The sequence below is a fragment of the Somniosus microcephalus genome, unplaced genomic scaffold (assembly GCF_052327205.1).
Source record: "Somniosus microcephalus isolate GS21.2 unplaced genomic scaffold, FLI_Smic_1.0 unresolved_chr1, whole genome shotgun sequence".
Taxonomy (NCBI): Eukaryota; Metazoa; Chordata; class Chondrichthyes; order Squaliformes; family Somniosidae; genus Somniosus; species Somniosus microcephalus.
Genome location: NW_028225179.1, coordinates 40300856 through 40320217, shown reverse-complemented (window position 1 = coordinate 40320217; position 19362 = coordinate 40300856). Strand labels below are relative to the sequence as shown.

The 19362-nt window shown below is 44.9% G+C and overlaps 10 non-coding genes across 10 annotated transcripts; 6 read left to right on the top strand and 4 right to left on the bottom strand.

Annotated features, from left to right (window-relative positions):
* The first annotated feature begins 707 nt into the window (after nucleotides 1-707).
* On the top strand, nucleotides 708-781 carry trnat-agu (transfer RNA threonine (anticodon AGU)). Its single transcript has one exon. It is a non-coding gene; the product is annotated as a tRNA-Thr (tRNA).
* Nucleotides 782-4029: 3248 nt separating this feature from the next.
* Nucleotides 4030-4103, top strand: trnat-agu (transfer RNA threonine (anticodon AGU)). The gene has a single exon. It is a non-coding gene; the product is annotated as a tRNA-Thr (tRNA).
* Nucleotides 4104-5309: 1206 nt separating this feature from the next.
* trnas-uga (transfer RNA serine (anticodon UGA)) lies at nucleotides 5310-5391 on the bottom strand. Its single transcript has one exon. It is a non-coding gene; the product is annotated as a tRNA-Ser (tRNA).
* Nucleotides 5392-7339: 1948 nt separating this feature from the next.
* trnat-agu (transfer RNA threonine (anticodon AGU)) lies at nucleotides 7340-7413 on the top strand. The gene has a single exon. It is a non-coding gene; the product is annotated as a tRNA-Thr (tRNA).
* Nucleotides 7414-8619: 1206 nt separating this feature from the next.
* trnas-uga (transfer RNA serine (anticodon UGA)) lies at nucleotides 8620-8701 on the bottom strand. The gene has a single exon. It is a non-coding gene; the product is annotated as a tRNA-Ser (tRNA).
* Nucleotides 8702-10661: 1960 nt separating this feature from the next.
* trnat-agu (transfer RNA threonine (anticodon AGU)) lies at nucleotides 10662-10735 on the top strand. The gene has a single exon. It is a non-coding gene; the product is annotated as a tRNA-Thr (tRNA).
* Nucleotides 10736-11941: 1206 nt separating this feature from the next.
* trnas-uga (transfer RNA serine (anticodon UGA)) lies at nucleotides 11942-12023 on the bottom strand. The gene has a single exon. It is a non-coding gene; the product is annotated as a tRNA-Ser (tRNA).
* Nucleotides 12024-13982: 1959 nt separating this feature from the next.
* On the top strand, nucleotides 13983-14056 carry trnat-agu (transfer RNA threonine (anticodon AGU)). The gene has a single exon. It is a non-coding gene; the product is annotated as a tRNA-Thr (tRNA).
* Nucleotides 14057-15263: 1207 nt separating this feature from the next.
* On the bottom strand, nucleotides 15264-15345 carry trnas-uga (transfer RNA serine (anticodon UGA)). Its single transcript has one exon. It is a non-coding gene; the product is annotated as a tRNA-Ser (tRNA).
* A 1752-nt stretch (nucleotides 15346-17097) lies between these two features.
* trnat-agu (transfer RNA threonine (anticodon AGU)) lies at nucleotides 17098-17171 on the top strand. The gene has a single exon. It is a non-coding gene; the product is annotated as a tRNA-Thr (tRNA).
* The last annotated feature ends 2191 nt before the right edge of the window (nucleotides 17172-19362 follow it).

Genomic DNA, 19362 nt, shown 5'->3' with positions numbered 1-19362 from the left:
CGTTTTTGGTAAATCTTATGTTACTTTTAAAAGAGATACTAACTTTGAAAGTCGTTATAGCTGGAAGCTGAAGTCATTTGAGCTGGAAGCTTAGTGAAAGAATGGCTGCCACATCCCCGAGATGAAAACGAATAGTCCCGCCCACACACACACCGATTGGCCAACCATCAGGGGACCGTACTGTAGGATTGGTCAATCGTGACGGAACAGGATTGGTGGAACCTTGATGTCAGTCAATCAATGCTAGCAGATAATGAGTTTAATTTTGAAGGTTTTTTGCTGAAGGTTTTTTGCATAAGGCGCGAACACTTTTCGTCCGACTGAAAAGTAAATACGCTTAAAACCGTCTCTGAAGCGTAAGCTTTCTTTGGAGGTAACGCGCGCGTAGGTACGCCCTGTAACTTTCGAGCGCATAGCCCGACAGACGCACAGGCGATGACAGAATGACAGACAGAATGACAGACAGAATGACAGACAGAAGTACCGATTTATATATATAGGTAAGACACAAACATAGGGTAATCATTCAGAATCACCTCACAGATTGACACTGAGATAAATTAAGCAGGAGATACAGAGAGCAATGGGACATATGGCGGAATGGACAAGAGAGCTGGAGAAATAAGAAACGGCCTGAGAGTCCAGAAGACAGTGACCGGAAGCTGATAGACATCAGTGAGTGGGGGCGAGAAATTGTGCCAGCATTCGGTCCCGTGGCTTAGCTGGTCAAAGCGTCTGTCTAGTAAACAGGAGATCCTGGGTTCGATTCCCAGCGGGGCCTATTTTTATAGAATCTCCAGGGGTGAGTTTCTTCTCGTGTGAAAAGGCTACAATTCTTTTAAATGTAACTGTGCCTGCACCAGTTCCCATTCTGGATGAAGGCTCCAGTGGCTGCGAGGCCTCCGTTGAATTTCACCGCTTCTGTATTTCTGGCGGTGCTGATTTTGGACTCTTCATCAAAAATCCATGTTTCCTAAGCAGTGCCATGCGATACTTTGCAGAGCTCCAGTTGTTGATGTGTGGTGCCGTGCTCGTATAGTGATTAATAATCTGCATTCTGGCCGCAGCAACTTCGGCTCCAAACCGAAACATAACGCAGACTTTTCTTCCTTCCACAATCAATAGCTCTCCTTTACTTTCCCCCTTCAATTTCATTATAATTTTCCTGCGGTATTTCCTTAATCTAACATTCACTTTCAGCCACTTAAACTGCTAAGTGTGCTCTGCTACCACCACTCTTCCTGGGCCACATGTCCCATACGCCCCAATCTGAGTTGGTGCTTTGAAACCAGTCGATACATTTAGACCTGCGAGACCTCCCGACAGTCAAGCTCTGCGAAAGCAGAGCCGGCCTTCGGAACCATTGCAGCCCGATTCAGAAAATTCCTTGGGAAATGAAGCTTCAAACTTTTCAAACAAATCGTTTTATTGACATAATAATACAAGTTTTACAGAGAGAGACTTGTACAACCTCAGTGGTGCAACTCAAAACTCAGAATGTTCAATTCTTCTGCTTCGGGAGAGGGAGAGATGAATTATGAGTTGTTGTCCTCCTTGTTTTTTTTCTGGTCAGTCTTCCAGATCTCCACTCCGTTTGTCTGTCTCCTGGACTGTCTCCTGGAATGTGTTCTGCTTTTCACTTTAGAATGGCTGCTCTTGTACCATTGCTGCTGACAGAAACAAGCCTTCCAGTGACTTTCCATTCTCTCTCTCCCACGGTTACACAGACTGATGCTACCGGACAGCAGCGAGTGTATGGGAAGGTACCTCAGAGACTGTCGAGGCCTCCTTATCTGGAGCTTCCAGACAATCTGCAGATAACTTTTGGAATTCGGTCAGCAAACCTTCTTGAATTAAGTGATCCAGTTGTCTCGGCAATCCTTTAGTTTCCTTAAAACCGGCATTGAAAATTCCAAAATCCTCCAAGAGGGAGCAGATTGAAGAAAATAAATTATTTGAAGTAGTTAATTATCATAATGAGATAGCCCGCTGCGAGCAGGGCTCGAACCTGCGCGGGGAAACCCCATTGGATTTAAAGTCCAACGCCTTAACCACTCGGCCATCGCAGCCGCGAAAAATTCGGCTCCAAGATACTAAGTTCTCAAATCGCTGACCCTGTTTATTGTTGGCGATGACGGTTTCGTGATATTTAATTTGCTGCAAAATCAGCAAGTCCAGAAGAATCGCAGCGATCATTACAATAAAAGAAAACTTCCGATATTTAACGGTATGTAAGATGTTGAGAACAGTATGGAATATTCTGCAGGGTAATGAAAATAAACAGCAGAAACATTGTGTTCTGCTCCCACATGACACAGATCAGCCACAGCCTCTGCTCCTTGCCCGCCGGCTGCAGAAACCTTGTCTCCAGATTACAAACTGATTCTAGGTCGGAGATAAATATTCAGGGTAGAGCCTAAACGCAGCGGGTGGGATCAAATAATAAAGCAGTTATTTTAGACCAGAGACAGCGATAAATGTCCTATATTGCTCACATGCATCAATTTGTGAATCTGACATTAAATGTGTTTAAATACAGTGGGGGGATTTAAAGTAGATTCGGGGTCAATAGTTTCCAAGTTGATCTTTCCTGTGTCTCTCTTGCCTCTCTGCCCCCTTCCTCCCACAGGCTGCCGGTTTTTAAACCTTGTTTTAAATCTGCTGCTTGCTGGACCAGTGCATCCCACAGTCTCACAACCCTTTCTACAAATACCCTTTCAGTGCTTGACTTCTCTGCTTATTAGTTATGAATCACCTTGAGGTGCAATGGTGGCGATTGTGACGTCAGATTAAAAGGCAGGCTATTGGAAACACGTTGGAGTCACAGTTTCTTTTGCACAGAATTGAAACTGAAACTTTTAAGCTGGAATATTGTATTTGCTGCATCACAGTAAACAATATCGTGGTATAACTGTTGGCTTATTTGTTCCCCAGTGTCAGAGGAAGAGTTGTCTGATCCCCCCATTTATTTCATACTAGCTGGGGAGCCCGGCGTTGCCGGGGCTGTTTTGGGGCAGGCGGTTTAAATCGAGTGCCAGGCTTTGGGGCCCTGTCTGTGTCCCTTTGTGAATCTGGTGCTGGGCAACATTTTAAATCGAGTGGCAGGCTTTAGGGCCCTGTGTGTGTCCCTGTCTGTCTACCTTTTAAAAGCTTGCAAAATGAAAGTGAAACTACTTATGGCTTTGGGGCCCTGTCTGTGTCCCTTTGTGAATCTGGTGTTGGGCAACATTTTAAATCGAGTGGCAGGCTTAGGGCCCTGTCTGTGTCCCTGTATGTCTACCTTTTAAAAGGTAGGAAAATGAAAGTGAAAGTACTTATAAAACGTTTTTGGTAAATCTTATGTTACTTTTAAAAGAGATACTAACTTTGAAAGTCGTTATAGCTGGAAGCTGAAGTCATTTGAGCTGGAAGCTTAGTGAAAGAATGGCTGCCACATCCCCGAGATGAAAACGAAAAGTCCCGCCCACACACACACCGATTGGCCAACCACCAGGGGACCGGACTGTCGGAATGGTCAATCGTGACGGAACAGGATTGGTGGAACCTTGATGTCAGTCAATCAATGCTGGCAGATAATGAGTTTAATTTTGAAGGTTTTTTGCTGAAGGTTTTTTGCATAAGGGGCGAACACTTTTCGTCCGACTGAAAAGTAAATACGCTTAAAACCGTCTCTGAAGCGTAAGCTTTCTTTGGAGGTAACGCGCACGTAGGTACGCCCTGTAACTTTCGAGCGCATAGCCCGACAGACGCACAGGCGATGACAGAATGACAGACAGAATGACAGACAGAATGACAGACAGAAGTACCGATTTATATATATAGATAAGACACAAACATAGGGTAATCATTCAGAATCACCTCACAGATTGACACTGAGATAAATTAAGCGGGAGATACAGAGAGCAATGGGACATATGGCGGAATGGACAAGAGAGCTGGAGAAATAAGAAACGGCCTGAGAGTCCAGAAGACAGTGACCGGAAGCTGATAGACATCAGTGAGTGGGGGCGAGAAATTGTGCCAGCATTCGGTCCCGTGGCTTAGCGGGTCAAAGCGTCTGTCTAGTAAACAGGAGATCCTGGGTTCGATTCCCAGCGGGGCCTATTTTTATAGAATCTCCAGGGGTGAGTTTCTTCTCGTGTGAAAAGGCTACAATTATTTTAAATGTAACTGTGCCTGCACCAGTTCCCATTCTGGATGAAGGCTCCAGTGGCTGCGAGGCCTCCGTTGAATTTCACCGCTTCTGTATTTCTGGCGGTGCTGATTTTGGACTCTTCATCAAAAATCCATGTTTCCTAAGCAGTGCCATGCGATACTTTGCAGAGCTCCAGTTGTTGATGTGTGGTGCCGTGCTCGTATAGTGATTAATAATCTGCATTCTGGCCGCAGCAACTTCGGCTCCAAACCGAAACATAACGCAGACTTTTCTTCCTTCCACAATCAATAGCTCTCCTTTACTTTCCCCCTTCAATTTCATTATAATTTTCCTGCGGTATTTCCTTAATCTAACATTCACTTTCAGCCACTTAAACTGCTAAGTGTGCTCTGCTACCACCACTCTTCCTGGGCCACATGTCCCATACGCCCCAATCTGAGTTGGTGCTTTGAAACCAGTCGATACATTTAGACCTGCGAGACCTCCCGACAGTCAAGCTCTGCGAAAGCAGAGCCGGCCTTCGGAACCAATGCAGCCCGATTCAGAAAATTCCTTGGGAAATGAAGCTTCAAACTTTTCAAACAAATCGTTTTATTGACATAATAATACAAGTTTTACAGAGAGAGACTTGTACAACCTCAGTGGTGCAACTCAAAACTCAGAATGTTCAATTCTTCTGCTTCGGGAGAGGGAGAGATGAATTATGAGTTGGTGTCCTCCTTGTTTTTTTTCTGGTCAGTCTTCCAGATCTCCACTCCGTTTGTCTGTCTCCTGGACTGTCTCCTGGAATGTGTTCTGCTTTTCACTTTAGAATGGCTGCTCTTGTACCATTGCTGCTGACAGAAACAAGCCTTCCAGTGACTTTCCATTCTCTCTCTCCCACGGTTACACAGACTGATGCTACCGGACAGCAGCGAGTGTATGGGAAGGTACCTCAGAGACTGTCGAGGCCTCCTTATCTGGAGCTTCCAGACAATCTGCAGATAACTTTTGGAATTCGGTCAGCAAACCTTCTTGAAATAAGTGATCCAGTTGTCTCGGCAATCCTTTAGTTTCCTTAAAACCGGCATTGAAAATTCCAAAATCCTCCAAGAGGGAGCAGATTGAAGAAAATAAATTATTTGAAGTAGTTAATTATCATAATGAGATAGCCCGCTGCGAGCAGGGCTCGAACCTGCGCGGGAAAATCCCATTGGATTTCAAGTCCAACGCCTGAACCACTCGGCCATCGCAGCAGCGAAAATGTCGGCTCCAAGATACTAAGTTCTCAAATCGCTGTCCCTGTTTATTGTTGGCGATGACGGTTTCGTGATATTTAATTTGCTGCAAATTCAGCAAGTCCAGAAGAATCGCAGCGATCATTACAACAAAAGAAAACTTCCGATATTTAACGGTATGTAAGATGTTGAGAACAGTATGGAATATTCTGCAGGGTAATGAAAATAAACAGCAGAAACATTGTGTTCTGCTCCCACATGACACAGATCAGCCACAGCCTCTGCTCCCTGCCCGCCGGCTGCAGAAACCTTGTCTCCAGATTACAAACTGATTCTAGGTCGGAGATAAATATTCAGGGTAGAGCCTAAACGCAGCGGGTGGGATCAAATAATAAAGCAGTTATTTTAGACCAGAGACAGCGATAAATGTCCTATATTGCTCACATGCATCAATTTGTGAATCTGACATTAAATGTGTTTAAATACAGTGGGGGGATTTAAAGTAGATTCGGGGTCAATAGTTTCCAAGTTGATCTTTCCTGTGTCTCTCTTGCCTCTCTGCCCCCTTCCTCCCACAGGCTGCCGGTTTTTAAACCTTGTTTTAAATCTGCTGCTTGCTGGACCAGTGCATTCCACAGTCTCACAACCCTTTCTACAAATACCCTTTCAGTGCTTGACTTCTCTGCTTATTAGTTATGAATCACCTTGAGGTGCGATGGTGGCGATTGTGACGTCAGATTAAAAGGCAGGCTATTGGAAACACGTTGGAGTCACAGTTTCTTTTGCACAGAATTGAAACTGAAACTTTTAAGCTGGAATATTGTATTTGCTGCATCACAGTAAACAATATCGTGGTATAACTGTTGGCTTATTTGTTCCCCAGTGTCAGAGGAAGAGTTGTCTGATCCCCCCATTTATTTCATACTAGCTGGGGAGCCCGGCGTTGCCGGGGCTGTTTTGGGGCAGGCGGTTTAAATCGAGTGCCAGGCTTTGGGGCCCTGTCTGTGTCCCTTTGTGAATCTGGTGCTGGGCAACATTATAAATCGAGTGGCAGGCTTTAGGGCCCTGTGTGTGTCCCTGTCTGTCTACCTTTTAAAAGCTTGCAAAATGAAAGTGAAACTACTTATGGCTTTGGGGCCCTGTCTGTGTCCCTTTGTGAATCTGGTGCTGGGCAACATTTTAAATCGAGTGGCAGGCTTAGGGCCCTGTCTGTGTCCCTGTATGTCTACCTTTTAAAAGGTTGAAAAATGAAAGTGAAAGTACTTATAAAACGTTTTTGGTAAATCTTATGTTACTTTTAAAAGAGATACTAACTTTGAAAGTCGTTATAGCTGGAAGCTGAAGTCATTTGAGCTGGAAGCTTAGTGAAAGAATGGCTGCCACATCCCCGAGATGAAAACGAATAGTCCCACCCACACACACACCGATTGGCCAACCATCAGGGGACCGTACTGTAGGATTGGTCAATCGTGACGGAACAGGATTGGTGGAACCTTGCTGTCAGTCAATCAATGCTAGCAGATAATGAGTTTAATTTTGAAGGTTTTTTGCTGAAGGTTTTTTGCATAAGGGGCGAACACTTTTCGTCCGACTGAAAAGTAAATACGCTTAAAACCGTCTCTGAAGCGTAAGCTTTCTTTGGAGGTAACGCGCGCGTAGTTACGCCCTGTAACTTTCGAGCGCATAGCCCGACAGACGCACAGGCGATGACAGAATGACAGACAGAATGACAGACAGAAGTACCGATTTATATATATAGATAAGACACAAACATAGGGTAATCATTCAGAATCACCTCACAGATTGACACTGAGATAAATTAAGCGGGAGATACAGAGAGCAATGGGACATATGGCGGAATGGACAAGAGAGCTGGAGAAATAAGAAACGGCCTGAGAGTCCAGAAGACAGTGACCGGAAGCTGATAGACATCAGTGAGTGGGGGCGAGAAATTGTGCCAGCATTCGGTCCCGTGGCTTAGCTGGTCAAAGCGTCTGTCTAGTAAACAGGAGATCCTGGGTTCGATTCCCAGCGGGGCCTATTTTTATAGAATCTCCAGGGGTGAGTTTCTTCTCGTGTGAAAAGGCTACAATTCTTTTAAATGTAACTGTGCCTGCACCAGTTCCCATTCTGGATGAAGGCTCCAGTGGCTGCGAGGCCTCCGTTGAATTTCACCGCTTCTGTATTTCTGGCGGTGCTGATTTTGGACTCTTCATCAAAAATCCATGTTTCCTAAGCAGTGCCATGCGATACTTTGCAGAGCTCCAGTTGTTGATGTGTGGTGCCGTGCTCGTATAGTGATTAATAATCTGCATTCTGGCCGCAGCAACTTCGGCTCCAAACCGAAACATAACGCAGACTTTTCTTCCTTCCACAATCAATAGCTCTCCTTTACTTTCCCCCTTCAATTTCATTATAATTTTCCTGCGGTATTTCCTTAATCTAACATTCACTTTCAGCCACTTAAACTGCTAAGTGTGCTCTGCTACCACCACTCTTCCTGGGCCACATGTCCCATACGCCCCAATCTGAGTTGGTGCTTTGAAACCAGTCGATACATTTAGACCTGCGAGACCTCCCGACAGTCAAGCTCTGCGAAAGCAGAGCCGGCCTTCGGAACCAATGCAGCCCGATTCAGAAAATTCCTTGGGAAATGAAGCTTCAAACTTTTCAAACAAATCGTTTTATTGACATAATAATACAAGTTTTACAGAGAGAGACTTGTACAACCTCAGTGGTGCAACTCAAAACTCAGAATGTTCAATTCTTCTGCTTCGGGAGAGGGAGAGATGAATTATGAGTTGGTGTCCTCGTTGTTTTTTTTCTGGTCAGTCTTCCAGATCTCCACTCCGTTTGTCTGTCTCCTGGACTGTCTCCTGGAATGTGTTCTGCTTTTCACTTTAGAATGGCTGCTCTTGTACCATTGCTGCTGACAGAAACAAGCCTTCCAGTGACTTTCCATTCTCTCTCTCCCACGGTTACACAGACTGATGCTACCGGACAGCAGCGAGTGTATGGGAAGGTACCTCAGAGACTGTCGAGGCCTCCTTATCTGGAGCTTCCAGACAATCTGCAGATAACTTTTGGAATTCGGTCAGCAAACCTTCTTGAAGTAAGTGATCCAGTTGTCTCGGCAATCCTTTAGTTTCCTTAAAACCGGCATTGAAAATTCCAAAATCCTCCAAGAGGGAGCAGATTGAAGAAAATAAATTATTTGAAGTAGTTAATTATCATAATGAGATAGCCCGCTGCGAGCAGGGCTCGAACCTGCGCGGAGAAATCCCATTGGATTTCAAGTCCAACGCCTGAACCACTCGGCCATCGCAGCAGCGAAAATGTCGGCTCCAAGATACTAAGTTCTCAAATCGCTGTCCCTGTTTATTGTTGGCGATGACGGTTTCGTGATATTTAATTTGCTGCAAATTCAGCAAGTCCAGAAGAATCGCAGCGATCATTACAACAAAAGAAAACTTCCGATATTTAACGGTATGTAAGATGTTGAGAACAGTATGGAATATTCTGCAGGGTAATGAAAATAAACAGCAGAAACATTGTGTTCTGCTCCCACATGACACAGATCAGCCACAGCCTCTGCTCCCTGCCCGCCGGCTGCAGAAACCTTGTCTCCAGATTACAAACTGATTCTAGGTCGGAGATAAATATTCAGGGTAGAGCCTAAACGCAGCGGGTGGGATCAAATAATAAAGCAGTTATTTTAGACCAGAGACAGCGATAAATGTCCTATATTGCTCACATGCATCAATTTGTGAATCTGACATTAAATGTGTTTAAATACAGTGGGGGGATTTAAAGTAGATTCGGGGTCAATAGTTTCCAAGTTGATCTTTCCTGTGTCTCTCTTGCCTCTCTGCCCCCTTCCTCCCACAGGCTGCCGGTTTTTAAACCTTGTTTTAAATCTGCTGCTTGCTGGACCAGTGCATTCCACAGTCTCACAACCCTTTCTACAAATACCCTTTCAGTGCTTGACTTCTCTGCTTATTAGTTATGAATCACCTTGAGGTGCAATGGTGGCGATTGTGACGTCAGATTAAAAGGCAGGCTATTGGAAACACGTTGGAGTCACAGTTTCTTTTGCACAGAATTGAAACTGAAACTTTTAAGCTGGAATATTGTATTTGCTGCATCACAGTAAACAATATCGTGGTATAACTGTTGGCTTATTTGTTCCCCAGTGTCAGAGGAAGAGTTGTCTGATCCCCCCATTTATTTCATACTAGCTGGGGAGCCCGGCGTTGCCGGGGCTGTTTTGGGGCAGGCGGTTTAAATCGAGTGCCAGGCTTTGGGGCCCTGTCTGTGTCCCTTTGTGAATCTGGTGCTGGGCAACATTTTAAATCGAGTGGCAGGCTTTAGGGCCCTGTGTGTGTCCCTGTCTGTCTACCTTTTAAAAGCTTGCAAAATGAAAGTGAAACTACTTATGGCTTTGGGGCCCTGTCTGTGCCCCTTTGTGAATCTGGTGCTGGGCAACATTTTAAATCGAGTGGCAGGCTTAGGGCCCTGTCTGTGTCCCTGTATGTCTACCTTTTAAAAGGTTGAAAAATGAAAGTGAAAGTACTTATAAAACGTTTTTGGTAAATCTTATGTTACTTTTAAAAGAGATACTAACTTTGAAAGTCGTTATAGCTGGAAGCTGAAGTCATTTGAGCTGGAAGCTTAGTGAAAGAATGGCTGCCACATCCCCGAGATGAAAACGAATAGTCCCACCCACACACACACCGATTGGCCAACCATCAGGGGACCGTACTGTAGGATTGGTCAATCGTGACGGAACAGGATTGGTGGAACCTTGATGTCAGTCAATCAATGCTAGCAGATAATGAGTTTAATTTTGAAGGTTTTTTGCTGAAGGTTTTTTGCATAAGGGGCGAACACTTTTCGTCCGACTGAAAAGTAAATACGCTTAAAACCGTCTCTGAAGCGTAAGCTTTCTTTGGAGGTAACGCGCGCGTAGTTACGCCCTGTAACTTTCGAGCGCATAGCCCGACAGACGCACAGGCGATGACAGAATGACAGACAGAATGACAGACAGAATGACAGACAGAAGTACCGATTTATATATATAGATAAGACACAAACATAGGGTAATCATTCAGAATCACCTCACAGATTGACACTGAGATAAATTAAGCGGGAGATACAGAGAGCAATGGGACATATGGCGGAATGGACAAGAGAGCTGGAGAAATAAGAAACGGCCTGAGAGTCCAGAAGACAGTGACCGGAAGCTGATAGACATCAGTGAGTGGGGGCGAGAAATTGTGCCAGCATTCGGTCCCGTGGCTTAGCTGGTCAAAATGTCTGTCTAGTAAACAGGAGATCCTGGGTTCGATTCCCAGCGGGGCCTATTTTTATAGAATCTCCAGGGGTGAGTTTCTTCTCGTGTGAAAAGGCTACAATTCTTTTAAATGTAACTGTGCCTGCAGCAGTTCCCATTCTGGATGAAGGCTCCAGTGGCTGCGAGGCCTCCGTTGAATTTCACCGCTTCTGTATTTCTGGCGGTGCTGATTTTGGACTCTTCATCAAAAATCCATGTTTCCTAAGCAGTGCCATGCGATACTTTGCAGAGCTCCAGTTGTTGATGTGTGGTGCCGTGCTCGTATAGTGATTAATAATCTGCATTCTGGCCGCAGCAACTTCGGCTCCAAACCGAAACATAACGCAGACTTTTCTTCCTTCCACAATCAATAGCTCTCCTTTACTTTCCCCCTTCAATTTCATTATAATTTTCCTGGGGTATTTCCTTAATCTAACATTCACTTTCAGCCACTTAAACTGCTAAGTGTGCTCTGCTACCACCACTCTTCCTGGGCCACATGTCCCATACGCCCCAATCTGAGTTGGTGCTTTGAAACCAGTCGATCCATTTAGACCTGCGAGACCTCCCGACAGTCAAGCTCTGCGAAAGCAGAGCCGGCCTTCGGAACCAATGCAGCCCGATTCAGAAAATTCCTTGGGAAATGAAGCTTCAAACTTTTCAAACAAATCGTTTTATTGACATAATAATACAAGTTTTACAGAGAGAGACTTGTACAACCTCAGTGGTGCAACTCAAAACTCAGAATGTTCAATTCTTCTGCTTCGGGAGAGGGAGAGATGAATTATGAGTTGGTGTCCTCCTTGTTTTTTTTCTGGTCAGTCTTCCAGATCTCCACTCCGTTTGTCTGTCTCCTGGACTGTCTCCTGGAATGTGTTCTGCTTTTCACTTTAGAATGGCTGCTCTTGTACCATTGCTGCTGACAGAAACAAGCCTTCCAGTGACTTTCCATTCTCTCTCTCCCACGGTTACACAGACTGATGCTACCGGACAGCAGCGAGTGTATGGGAAGGTACCTCAGAGACTGTCGAGGCCTCCTTATCTGGGGCTTCCAGACAATCTGCAGATAAGTTTTGGAATTCGGTCAGCAAACCTTCTTGAAGTAAGTGATCCAGTTGTCTCGGCAATCCTTTAGTTTCCTTAAAACCGGCATTGAAAATTCCAAAATCCTCCAAGAGGGAGCAGATTGAAGAAAATAAATTATTTGAAGTAGTTAATTATCATAATGAGACAGCCCGCTGCGAGCAGGGCTCGAACCTACGCGAGAAAACCCCATTGGATTTCAAGTCCAACGCCTAAACCACTCGACCATCGCAGCCGGGACAATGTCGGCTCCAAGATACTAAGTTCTCAAATCGCTGACCCTGTTTATTGTTGGCGATGACGGTTTCGTGATATTTAATTTGCTGCAAATTCAGCAAGTCCAGAAGAATCGCAGCGATCATTACAATAAAAGAAAACTTCCGATATTTAACGGTATGTAAGGTGTTGAGAACAGTATGGAATATTCTGCAGGGTAATGAAAATAAACAGCAGAAACATTGTGTTCTGCTCCCACGTGACACAGGTCAGCCACAGCCCCTGCTCCCTGCCCGCCGGCTGCAGAAACCTTGTCTCCAGATTACAAACTGATTCTAGGTCGGAGATAAATATTCAGGGTAGAGCCTAAACGCAGCGGGTGGGATCAAATAATAAAGCAGTTATTTTAGACCAGAGACAGCGATAAATGTCCTATATTGCTCACATGCATCAATTTGTGAATCTGACATGAAATGGGTTTAAATACAGTGGGGGGGTTTAAAGTAGATTCGGGGTCAATAGTTTCCAAGTTGATCTTTCCTGTGTCTCTCTTACCTCTCTGCCCCCTTCCTCCCACAGGCTGCCGGTTTTTAAACCTTGTTTTAAATCTGCTGCTTGCTGGACCAGTGCATTCCACAGTCTCACAACCCTTTCTACAAATACCCTTTCAGTGCTTGACTTCTCTGCTTATTAGTTATGAATCACCTTGAGGTGCAATGGTGGCGATTGTGACGTCAGATTAAAAGGCAGGCTATTGGAAACACGTTGGAGTCACAGTTTCTTTTGCACAGAATTGAAACTGAAACTTTTAAGCTGGAATATTGTATTTGCTGCATCACAGTAAACAATATCGTGGTATAACTGTTGGCTTATTTGTTCCCCAGTGTCAGAGGAAGAGTTGTCTGATCCCCCCATTTATTTCATACTAGCTGGGGAGCCCGGCGTTGCCGGGGCTGTTTTGGGGCAGGCGGTTTAAATCGAGTGCCAGGCTTTGGGGCACTGTCTGTGTCCCTTTGTGAATCTGCTGCTGGGCAACATTTTAAATCGAGTGGCAGGCTTTAGGGCCCTGTGTGTGTCCCTGTCTGTCTACCTTTTAAAAGTTTGCAAAATGAAAGTGAAACTACTTATGGCTTTGGGGCCCTGTCTGTGTCCCTTTGTGAATCTGGTGCTGGGCAACATTTTAAATCGAGTGGCAGGCTTAGGGCCCTGTCTGTGTCCCTGTATGTCTACCTTTTAAAAGGTTGAAAATGAAAGTGAAAGTACTTATAAAACGTTTTTGGTAAATCTTTTGTTACTTTTAAAAGAGATACTAACTTTGAAAGTCGTTATAGCTGGAAGCTGAAGTCATTTGAGCTGGAAGCTTAGTGAAAGAATGGCTGCCACATCCCCGAGATGAAAACGAATAGTCCCGCCCACACACACACCGATTGGCCAACCATCAGGTGACCGTACTGTAGGATTGGTCAATCGTGACGGAACAGGATTGGTGGAACCTTGATGTCAGTCAATCAATGCTAGCAGATAATGAGTTTAATTTTGAAGGTTTTTTGCTGAAAGTTTTTTGCATAAGGCGCGAACACTTTTCGTCTGACTGAAAAGTAAATACGCTTAAAACCGTCTCTGAAGCGTAAGCTTTCTTTGGAGGTACCGCGCGCGTAGGTACGCCCTGTAACTTTCGAGCGCAGAGCCCGACAGACGCACAGGCGATGACAGAATGACAGACAGAATGACAGACAGAATGACAGACAGAAGTACCGATTTATAGATATAGGTAAAACACAAACATAGGGTAATCATTCAGAATCACCTCACAGATTGACACTGAGATAAATTAAGCGGGAGATACAGAGAGCAATGGGACATATGGCGGAATGGACAAGAGAGCTGGAGAAATAAGAAACGGCCTGAGAGTCCAGAAGACAGTGACCGGAAGTTGATAGACATCAGTGAGTGGGGGCGAGAAATTGCGCCAGCATTCGGTCCCGTGGCTTAGCTGGTCAAAGCGTCTGTCTAGTAAACAGGAGATCCTGGGTTCGATTCCCAGCGGGGCCTATTTTTATAGAATCTCCAGGGGTGAGTTTCTTCTCGTGTGAAAAGGCTACAATTCTTTTAAATGTAACTGTGCCTGCACCAGTTCCCATTCTGGATGAAGGCTCCAGTGGCTGCGAGGCCTCCGTTGAATTTCACCGCTTCTGTATTTCTGGCGGTGCTGATTTTGGACTCTTCATCAAAAATCCATGTTTCCTAAGCAGTGCCATGCGATACTTTGCAGAGCTCCAGTTGTTGATGTGTGGTGCCGTGCTCGTATAGTGAATAATAATCTGCATTCTGGCCGCAGCAACTTCGGCTCCAAACCGAAACATAACGCAGACTTTTCTTCCTTCCACAATCAATAGCTCTCCTTTACTTTCCCCCTTCAATTTCATTATAATTTTCCTGCGGTATTTCCTTAATCTAACATTCACTTTCAGCCACTTAAACTGCTAAGTGTGCTCTGCTACCACCACTCTTCCTGGGCCACATGTCCCATACGCCCCAATCTGAGTTGGTGCTTTGAAACCAGTCGATACATTTAGACCTGCGAGACCTCACGACAGTCAAGCTCTGCGAAAGCAGAGCCGGCCTTCGGAACCAATGCAGCCCGATTCAGAAAATTCCTTGGGAAATGAAGCTTCAAACTTTTCAAACAAATCGTTTCATTGACATAATAATACAAGTTTTACAGAGAGAGACTTGTACAACCTCAGTGGTGCAACTCAAAACTCAGAATGATCAATTCTTCTGCTTCGGGAGAGGGAGAGATGAATTATGAGTTGGTGTCCTCCTTGTTTTTTTTCTGATCACTCTTCCAGATCTCCACTCCGTTTGTCTGTCTCCTGGACTGTCTCCTGGAATGTGTTCTGCTTTTCACTTTAGAATGGCTGCTCTTGTACCATTGCTGCTGACAGAAACAAGCCTTCCAGTGACTTTCCATTCTCTCTCTCCCACGGTTACACAGACTGATGCTACCGGACAGCAGCGAGTGTATGGGAAGGTACCTCAGAGACTGTCGAGGCCTCCTTATCTGGAGCTTCCAGACAATCTGCAGATAACTTTTGGAATTCGGTCAGCAAACCTTCTTGAAGTAAGTGATCCAGTTGTCTCGGCAATCCTTTAGTTTCCTTAAAACCGGCATTGAAAATTCCAAAATCCTCCAAGAGGGAGCAGATTGAAGAAAATAAATTATTTGAAGTAGTTAATTATCATAAATGAGATAGCCCGCTGCGAGCAAGGCTCGAACCTGCGCGGGGAAACCCCATTGGATTTCAAGTCCAACGCCTTAACCACTCGGCCATCGCAGCCGCGAAAATGTCGGCTCCAAGATACTAAGTTCTCAAATCGCTGACCCTGTTTATTGTTGGCGATGACGGCTTCGTGATATTTAATTTGCTGCAAATTCAGCAACTCCAGAAGAATCGCAGCGATCATTACAATAAAAGAAAACTTCCGATATTTAACGGTATGTAAGGTGTTGAGAACAGTATGGAATATTCTGCAGGGTAATGAAAATAAACAGCAGAAACATTGTGTTCTGCTCCCACATGACACAGATCAGCCACAGCCTCTGCTCCCTGCCCGCCGGCTGCAGAAACCTTGTCTCCAGATTACAAACTGATTCTAGGTCGGAGATAAATATTCAGGGTAGAGCCTAAACGCAGAGGGTGGGATCAAATAATAAAGCAGTTATTTTAGACCAGAGACAGCGATAAATGTCCTATATTGCTCACATGCATCAATTTGTGAATCTGACATTAAATGGGTTTAAATACAGTGGGGGGATTTAAAGTAGATTCGGGGTCAATAGTTTCCAAGTTGATGTTTCCTGTGTCTCTCTTGCCTCTCTGCCCCCTTCCTCCCACAGGCTGCCGGTTTTTAAACCTTGTTTTAAATCTGCTGCTTGCTGGACCAGTGCATTCCACAGTCTCACAACCCTTTCTACAAATACCCTTTCAGTGCTTGACTTCTCTGCTTATTAGTTATGAATCACCTTGAGGTGCAATGGTGGCGATTGTGACGTCAGATTAAAAGGCAGGCTATTGGAAACACGTTGGAGTCACAGTTTCTTTTGCACAGAATAGAAACTGAAACTTTTAAGCTGGAATATTGTATTTGCTGCATCACAGTAAACAATATCGTGGTATAACTGTTGGCTTATTTGTTCCCCAGTGTCAGAGGAAGAGTTGTCTGATCCCCCCATTTATTTCATACTAGCTGGGGAGCCCGGCGTTGCTGGGGATGTTTTGGGGCAGGCGGTTTAAATCGAGTGCCAGGCTTAGGGCCCTGTCTGTGTCCCTGTATGACTACCTTTTAAAAGGTTGAAAAATGAAAGTGAAAGTACTTATAAAACGTTTTTGGTAAATCTTATGTTATTTTTAAAAGAGATACTAACTTTGAAAGTCGTTATAGCTGGAAGCTGAAGTCATTTGAGCTGGAAGCTTAGTGAAAGAATGGCTGCCACATCCCCGAGATGAAAATGAATAGTCCCGCCCACACACACACCGATTGGCCAACCATCAGGGGACCGTACTGTAGGATTGGTCAATCGTGACCGAACAGGATTGGTGGAACCTTGATGTCAGTCAATCAATGCTAGCAGATAATGAGTTTAATTTTGAAGGTTTTTTGCTGAACGTTTTTTGCATAAGGCGCGAACACTTTTCGTCCGACTGAAAAGTAAATATGCTTAAAACCGTCTCTGAAGCGTAAGCTTTCTTTGGAGGTAACGCGCGCGTAGGTACGCCCTGTAACTTTCGAGCGCATAGCCCGACAGACGCACAGGCGATGACAGGATGACAGACAGAATGACAGACAGAATGACAGACAGAAGTACCGATTTATATATATAGATAAGACACAAACATAGGGTAATCATTCAGAATCACCTCACAGATTGACACTGAGATAAATTAAGCGGGAGATACAGAGAGCAATGGGACATATGGCGGAATGGACAAGAGAGCTGGAGAAATAAGAAACGGCCTGAGAGTCCAGAAGACAGTGACCGGAAGCTGATAGACATCAGTGAGTGGGGGCGAGAAATTGCGCCAGCATTCGGTCCCGTGGCTTAGCTGGTCAAAGCGTCTGTCTAGTAAACAGGAGATCCTGGGTTCGATTCCCAGCGGGGCCTATTTTTATAGAATCTCCAGGGGTGAGTTTCTTCTCGTGTGAAAAGGCTACAATTCTTTTAAATGTAACTGTGCCTGCACCAGTTCCCATTCTGGATGAAGGCTCCAGTGGCTGCGAGGCCTCCGTTGAATTTCACCGCTTCTGTATTTCTGGCGGTGCTGATTTTGGACTCTTCATCAAAAATCCATGTTTCCTAAGCAGTGCCATGCGATACTTTGCAGAGCTCCAGTTGTTGATGTGTGGTGCCGTGCTCGTATAGTGATTAATAATCTGCATTCTGGCCGCAGCAACTTCGGCTCCAAACCGAAACATAACGCAGACTTTTCTTCCTTCCACAATCAATAGCTCTCCTTTACTTTCCCCCTTCAATTTCATTATAATTTTCCTGCGGTATTTCCTTAATCTAACATTCACTTTCAGCCACTTAAACTGCTAAGTGTGCTCTGCTACCACCACTCTTCCTGGGCCACATGTCCCATACGCCCCAATCTGAGTTGGTGCTTTGAAACCAGTCGATACATTTAGACCTGCGAGACCTCCCGACAGTCAAGCTCTGCGAAAGCAGAGCCGGCCTTCGGAACCAATGCAGCCCGATTATACAAGTAAATTCCTGCGGAAATGAAGCTTCAAACTTTTCAAACAAATCGTTTTATTGACATTATAATACAAGTTTTACAGAGAGAGACTTGTACAACCTCAGTGGTGCAACTCCAAACTCAGAATGTTCAATTCTTCTGCTTCGGGAGAGGGAGAGATGAATTATGAGTTGGTGTTCTCCTTGTTTTTTTTCTGGTCAGTCATCCAGATCTCCACTCCGTTTGTCTGTCTCCTGGCCTGTCTCCTGGAATGTGTTCTGCTTTTCACTTTAGAATGGCTGCTCTTGTACCATTGCTGCTGACAGAAACAAGCCTTCCAGTGACTTTCCATTCTCTCTCTCCCATGGTTACACAGTCTGATGCTACCGGACAGCACCGAGTGCATGGGAAGGTACCTCAGAGACTGTCGAGGCCTCCTAATCTGGAGCTTCCAGACAATCTGCAGAAAACTCTTGGAATTCGGTCAGCAAACCTTCTTGAAGTAAGTGCTCCAGTTCTCTCGGCAATCCTTTAGTTTCCTTAAAACCGGCATTGAAAATTCCAAAATCCTCCCAGAGGGAGCAAATTGAAGAAAATAATTTACTTGAAGTAATTAATTATCATGATGAGAAAACCCGCTGCGAGCAGGGTTCGAACGTGCGCGGGGAAATTCTATTAGATTTTAAGTCCAACGCCTTAACCACTCTGCCATCGCAGCCGCGGAAATGTCGGCTCCAAGATACTAAATTCTCAAATCGCTGACCCTGTTGGCGATGACGGTTTCGTGATATTTAATTTGCTGCAAATTCAGCAAGTCCAGAAGAATCGCAGCGATCATTACAATAAAAGAAAACTTCCGATATTTAACGGTATGTAAGATGTTGAGAGCAGTATGGAATATTCTGCAGGGTAATGAAAATAAACGGAATGGACAAGAGAGCTGGAGAAATAAGAAACGGCCCGAGAGTCCAGAAGACATTGACCGGACGCTGATAGATATCAGTGAGTGGGGGCGAGAAATTGCGCCAGCATTCTTTCCCGTGCCTTAGCTGGTCAAAGCGTATGTTTAGTAAGCGAACAGATTCTGGGTTCGATTCCCAGCGGGGCCTATTTTTAAAGAATCTCCAGCGGTGAGTTTCTTCTCGTGTGAAAAGGCTACAATTCTTTTAAATGTAACTGTGCCTGCACCAGTTCCCATTCTGGATGAAGGCTCCAGTCGCTGCGAGGCCTGCGTTGAATTTCACCACTTCTCTATTTCTGGCGGTGCTGATTTTGGACTCTTCACCAAAAATCCATGTTTCCTAAGCAGTGCCATGCGATACTTTGCAGAGCTCCAGTTGTTGATGTGTGGTGCCGTGCTCGTATAGTGATTATTAATCTGCATTCTGGCCGCAGCAACTTCGGCTCCAACCCGAAACATAACGCAGACTTATCTTCCTTCCACAATCAATAGCTCTCCTTTACTTTCCCCCTTCAATTTCATTGTAATTTTCCTGCGGTATTTCCTTTATCTAACATTCACTTTCAGCCACTTAAACTGCGAAGTGTGCTCTGCGACCACCGCTCTTCCTGGGCCACATGTCCCATACGCCCCAATCTGAGTTGGTGCTTTGAAAC